The 6,943-nt window shown below is 48.2% G+C and overlaps 1 pseudogene; it reads right to left on the bottom strand.

The window, feature by feature from the left end:
* LOC132448827 (histone deacetylase 4-like) overlaps positions 1-6,943 on the bottom strand; it is a 101,306-nt pseudogene that overhangs the window by 35,133 nt on the left and 59,230 nt on the right.

Below are 6,943 nucleotides of genomic sequence, written 5' to 3'. Positions count from 1 at the left end.
AGATGCTTCCGGCGATGATAATTATGCATTGCATTTACATATTGCATTTGATCAGACCAATATAACGTCTGGATTTGCATCTCTTGATTTGCCTCCGTTATTCACAGAAATAGAAGTAGAGAAAATGAGCGATCGTAGAGTGACTTCAAGCTAAACTGTAAGCAGTCAATTGGGATGTAATGGATGCCTATATTCATCTGAAACATAATCTTTATGGACGGGTGAGTGAAACGCCACGATGAGTTAAAGATAAGGAAAGAACAATTGAAAAACGTCTATCCCTTTCTGCAAGTGTGAGTGTGTGAATCTGTGCGTGTGTGAGAGAGAGACCAAGAGAGGCAGCGACAGAGAGAACAAATGTACTTGAAATGTGAATGTGTGGGAGTGTGTGTAAGTGAGTGGGCGAGGGACTGAGTGCATGCTGGTGTGTCTGTACATGCGTGCCTGTGTGTGCGTGCCTGTGCAGGCGAGCGTGCTTGACAGACACAGACAGATAGACAGACAGACAGACGGAGAGGGAGCGTGGTGGTGTACGTCATCTGGGCTCCGTCCACTTCCTGTGTCGGTATTAAAGTGTCCCTCTGTGCTCCGCCATCACAAAGCCTCTTTGAGCGGGACAAGGAAACTGTGTTGGAGCGCCGCCATTCGCCCGGCAGTCCACACAAGAGGCCGATTAACCCCATGGATCCACGTACGACTCGGGGACCCACGCAGCGGGTCACCGGGACAAAGAGAGCCACGTCAACCGTGACGACAACGGTCGCCGCGGTAAGCGCCACGCTGTAAGATCACCGGCCTACCCAACTAACGGATCCTGATCTCTAACTTCATTACGCGTGGCTCGCTGTGCATGCATGCCCCCCCCCCCCCCCCCACACCAATCAACATCATCATCATCATCATCATCATCACTTTCAAATCCGGTCGCCAGGAGGGTGTGTATGTGTGTGTGTGTTGAGCAGTAGTATGCGACTTTGGATTTTAATGTGTGTGTGGTCACATTTGTGTGGGACTTGGTGTGTGTGTGTGTGTGTGTGTGTGTGTGTGTGTGTGTGTGCGAGATGAGTTTTACAAGTATGCAGGAGGTCTACGCCTGTGTGTGTGTGTCTGTGTGTGACTGTGTGTCTGTCTTTGCGCGTGTGTGCGTACGTGGTGACCAAATCAATGTGTATGCAAATCTCCCCAGCAATCCTCCTTATCTCCCCGCTCCACAAAACTTATCGAGCACAAGGCTTTTAGCTCTGCATGCTAACTCTCAGGCTACACCGCCTGCTTATCCAGACAAATTAACATGGAATCACATTTAATGGTCCCATTTACAACGTGTTCAGGGGATGGTGTGTGTAGTCAAACAGAGCAGCAAACCCCATCTCCACGTAGACATGGCGCTGGAATGTACAACGTTCCACCGTAAGACATAACATCACTGAGTTCCTCAGTGATGTTATGGGGCTTTTGGACAAATCTAACCAATAGTTGCTTTTTATGCAGGCGTGAAAGGAAATATAGATATTAAACACAGAATGTACTGAACGCTCTATTTGAGGTACACTGGTATTGTGGCCATTTTCACCAAATTCAAATTAATTGAAAAAGTCCTTGGGGGGGGGGGGGAATGTTTCAAGCATTAAAATAAAAAAGTTTTTTCCAGGATATCCCAGGCGGCCATTTAAACCCCTTACAGCCCCCCCACCCTGATTAATCACCGCTTGAGTCCCAACCACGGTGTTAAAATACATTTAACAACCCGGCCCCTGAGGTAATGATAGTAAAGCGGTTGCCATGGTGAGGGAGGTTACCTGTCTTGCGCAGGGGGAAGTCGTCCCGCGAGTCGTACATCCCCAGCATCGAGTGGTTGTAGGCCGACAGGGCGGTCTGCGGCGGCGAGCTCTGGTCCAGAGAACTGTGCTGAGTTTTCCTGTCGCAGAAGAAGAAATACAACCGAAATCAGCGGCGTCTAAAGACCCAATACAAAGTGGTTTCGGTGAGGCCGTCACCTGGTTTTGGTAGGATAACATTTAGGTTCGAAGTACTCCATACGTAACGGAGCCTCCCACAATGGACACCTCCCCTAGAGCTCTAACCCCTGATACGTCTTACGTAATGGAACCTCCAAGCAGGGAATTTTGATTTTCTTGTTCAGACTCCTTCCACTTTCGAACCCTCCCACGTCACACTGCTTAGACACTGCTCCGACAAAGCCTAAACAAACTCATGGGGCCAGGTGCCGTACCCGTGGGTGGTTGTTGCTGGCGGTTGCCGGTAGACTATTCTTGTTCTTCACTCCAGCCAACATTCTACAGTTGGGTGTTGCGGTCGCGTTCTACCCGTGTGTTGGAACCCTGTGCGAGCACATTTGGACCCCTCGAAGAGCGCAGAGTCTTCTAAAGCTCCGGGTTCCATTCCAGGAGCTCCATTCCATAATGAGAAGGTCCCAGGTGGGAGGAATCTACCGTGACTCAAACCAGAGTAAAGGTCCTGATCAGAGAGAGCGCGTTTCAGCAGCTGGGGTCAGCTTTTTGGAACGGTTTTCAATGAGAGTGAAATGTTTTCCTCGCTGCTTTTGCATTGTGGAGTGCCTCCCCTTTTCTCCACTCTATGCACCGCGTATTTTTTTTTGACATTTAATTTTAATTTTTCTAATCTTCTTATTTTTTCTTTTGTCCAATCAGATTAATTGGAAGGCGGGCCGTCTGTGGTGGGGACGCAACAAGTGTTAACCACATGGAGGAAGGAGAAACCAGCGCTGGCTGTTGCTGCATCCCGGGGCCATATGCTTATACAATGTTTACATAGAGGATAAATGTTTAAATAGCGGTTAGGATAAGAACCGTGATTCGGCGGTTGCCTAGTTAAAATAAACAAAAGACACAGCAGGCTGCTATTTCATTTAAACCATAGGTCCTAACAAAAATAGCAGTGCCGGCCCTCGCGCTTTGCAGGAAGCAGAACGCCCCCGGTCTGATCGACGGGATAAGCTGTCTTGGTCCATCTACCACTCCAAACCTAAAACAACTTAATAGAAGTCTAGATATTCTATTCCCTCACCCACTCCAGGACTTTCTCTTGAATAGGACCAGCAGAGAACACTTTAACTGCATCATCAGTGGACATTCAGGGAGCCGACATCAAGGGAAGAAATGCCCCTGAAACCAGGGCTTTCTTTCGGAGAACAGTCGACGCTAATGGAAAAAACCCTGCTTAGGTGTGAACGGCCAGCCCCACATGACAAGAGGAGTTGACAGAGAGGGGAGATGGAGCTTTCAAAGAGGCAGCGGAACACAGAGGCATCGAAAAAAAGAGTGCAACTGATTTACTCATTCTCTTGTGCTGCTACTCTGATCTTCAGCTTTGACTTTGAACCAGCGGAGTTCCGTCCGTCTGAATTAACAAATAAATGAAAGTATGAAGGACAGCTGAAGAAAGGGGGGACGGGAGAGAGGGGAGGGGAGGAGTGAAAGAATGGAGAGTCGAGATTAAGAAAATGAAGAGACTGCCAATGTGTGACTTGAGGAAAAGCCAACACTGCACGCCTAGCTCTCTGAATGAGACGACGCTGAGTAAAGCACGACAGAGACATGGGGGGGGGGGGGGGAAAGAGAGAGAGCGAGAGAGCGAGAGCGAGAGCGAGAGAGAGAGAGAGAGAATACATGGAAGGATAAATCCCCCTTTTTATTTGTTTCCCATGAAGGATAATGATAAACTACCACTTCACATGCTGGTCTGATTAGGGAACACACATAGAGTGACATAGAGATAGAAAGATATTTTTTAAAAACAGTGATACAGACAGACAGACAGACAGACAGACAGACAGACAGTGAGAGATGCTTCAGGTTGAATTATGAGATATTATATATCTGTGTTAAACAGCTGACATAGCTACCCCCTGGGTCTCTACACCCATGATTGTGTTTATCATTCGACTTCCCGATGGCTAGTTAAAGTTTTGGAGAGGTACTAGTAAGCTACGGCGACGGCAGGATTTGGCCTTTGGTACAGTAATATTGTGCCCATGTGACACAGTCACACGCAGACCAAAGAAACCCTTCAACACATACAAAGCCTTAACTGACAGGGAGGGAGGGAAAGAGAGAGACTCACCCATACCAGTAGCGTGGGTCGCTGGGCAGGCAGTGGTTCAGGCTCCTGTGGGCCAACGCCTTCTTCTTGTTCAGGACAAACTCCTGCAGGCGCATCTTCACCTCTGTGCTCGCTACCGCACCTAGTGGACAGGAGGAGGAAAGAGGAGGAGAGAGGGGGAGGAGAGGGGATGAGAGGAAAGGGGAGGGGAGAGGGAGGAGGGGGAGAGGGGAGGGGAGAGGAGAGAGAGGAGAGGGGAGAGGGGGAAGAGAAGTAGGGAAAGGGGATGAGAGGAGAGGGGAGTGGAGAGAGGGAGGAGGGGGGCGGAGGGAGAGGAGGATGGGAAGATTAGAGGAGGAGAGGAGAGGGGAGGAAAAGAGGGGACATGGGGAAGAGGGGTTTAGGAAAGGAGATGCAGAGGAGGGAAGAGAAGATAAGAGGGAGTTGAGGCAATGAGGAGTGAGAGATTAGCAGAGAGAGGAGAAGGTGATAAGAGAGAAAGAGGAGTGAAACAGATGACAAGATTAAAGATGGAAGAACAGATAGAAAGACATGTAAGGAGACAAGAAGAGGAAGAAAAGAAAAGAGACAGGAGATAATCTTAGGACCATGTTGGTATTTTACTTGTTTACTTAAAGCTGTCTGTGATATTAGGGTACAGATGGCAACAGGATCCTGGTTATATCCGGAAGGATTACAACGTCAGAGTACATCCGGGCTCGAACGCGACAGACAGTCAATTACCGGAACCCCAGCGAGACGGGAGTCATTTAGAAAACAAGAAAGTGACAAGCGCTAATACAGCCACTCTAAATCACACTGACACTGGAATTGCTGACATTCCAATATGTGCTCCATGCCACTGAGGCAAATTGGCTTTGATGAGATTCCCTTCCAGGCAATTTACTGCAGCACTTAACAAAGCTTCCCCTGTTTATGAGCCCTGTGTCCAGGGCTGGGATCACACAGAGGGACACCTGAAGATTGGCGTAGAGAGTGTCATGTACGGGCAGACGGCAGCTTGATATACCACTAATCCAACCATTACCAGCACTATTACTGTTTAATCATTTGTTCACAGTTAGCCAATACACAGAGTAGAGATTAGGCCATATTGCTCTGGGATTCCTTAAATGTGAGGCGTCAGACAAGGGGTTCGAACCCAGAGCCTTTCGACTGGGAGCGTTGCCGTGGCGATCAATTGATATCTGCTGACGCAACGAGGCGTGATAATTTCAATCTCCCTTCACTAGGATTGGAGCGCAACCCGTGTTGCTTTCGTCACTAGTTTTTACGCTTCTGTCGCGTGTCCCTCCAATGGGAACACACACAAGGTTCCTCCTTTAGCGGCTAGCTCAGGCGTTGTGACTGATCGCGTTGTTAAATTGTGTTAAATGTTGTTAAAGGTGTGTTAATGGCGATGTAACACAATCATGTGAATGTCATGTGAATGTTACCATGACGACGTAACAATAACGTGATCATGACATCATAACTTCACTGTGATGTAGTGTGAATGTGATCGCAAGGATTTACTGTGATTGGATGTGAATCTGACCATTACAACGTCATGTTATTGTGATCACAACGCTGTACTGTGATTGGATGTGAACGTGATCCTAACAATGTGATGTTAATCTGATCACAAAGATTTACTATGATGGGATGTGAACGTGACCATAACAACGCCCTTTCAAAGTGATTGTGACCATGGTCGACATAATGCAAATGTGAACATAACAATGTAATGTTAACGTGATTACAACAACGCTGTGTCAACGTGCACGCGTCCGTCATGATGTAAGCGTGACGTCGTCGCTGCAGGTGACTCACTCTCCTGGCCCCGCTCCTTGTTCTTGAGCTGCTGCAGCTTGTGCTCCCGCTGCTGCTTCTCCACCTCCTGCTCCAGGCGGTGGAGCTCCAGCTTCCTCTGGTGCTCCAGCAGCTCCTGCTGGTGCTTCAGGGCCAGCAGATCCTGCTGGTGCTGTGTGGGAGAGGAGGAGGGACAAGGAGAAAGCAGGAGGAGAGAGGAGGAGAACCCAGGAGGAGAGAGGAGGAGGAAAGACGTATCGTTGAGGAGTGGAGGAGTTAACAGACACCAGGAGAGAAGAGGAGAAATCATGATGAGTTGCTATGAATAACTCTTATTACTCTAATATCTACTTCCTGAGTTTGTTTAGACTGCAAAAGGTTTAACAATATTGACAAAATGGATATTAAGTTTGAACAAAGCTCTTCCCTTTGGCCATTTGAAATGCCATGTTTTGCTCTTAACCACACCTCAATCATTCACCAGGCATTGCGGAAAAAGAAATAAAAGAACCAATCGTTGATAGGTTGACCACAATGATGAGGAGGATGAGGAAGAAAGGTAGCGTCTACTGCACCATCTGGTACAACCACACGCATCCGCTCAATACACACACACACACACTCAACACCCACACACACTCAACGGAAGGACGGATTATAGTCTTTGCAGCACAATCAGTCCAACCTCAACGAGACGGTGACAAAATGCATTTAACACTTAACCACAGTCTACACAGGACAAAGAGGTGCTACCCTAAAAGCTATGTTTGTATTGTGCAGGCTGGCAAGTGAAGCTATCGGGACGTGAGCCCACCTTAACAAACTGACATCATCCGGAGCCAAGAGCCAGCAAGAAACCAGGCAAGCTCTATGATTGGTCAATACGGGCCAGGGTTATTTTTAGCTTCTGTTGCTTCTTGCCGATTGGCTGACTGTGTGGTCGCGGCAGAGCCAGTGGGGCCTCTATAGCAGAATGGCTTCAATATACTTAACTAACTAGGAAACACGGTGTGTGTGTACGTGCGTTTGACGTTCCCATGGCGACCGT

This window comes from Gadus macrocephalus, chromosome 20 (genome assembly GCF_031168955.1).
Source record: "Gadus macrocephalus chromosome 20, ASM3116895v1".
NCBI lineage: Eukaryota > Metazoa > Chordata > Actinopteri > Gadiformes > Gadidae > Gadus > Gadus macrocephalus.
Note: the sequence above shows the minus strand (reverse complement) of the source record. Positions and strands in the feature narration are given on the sequence as shown.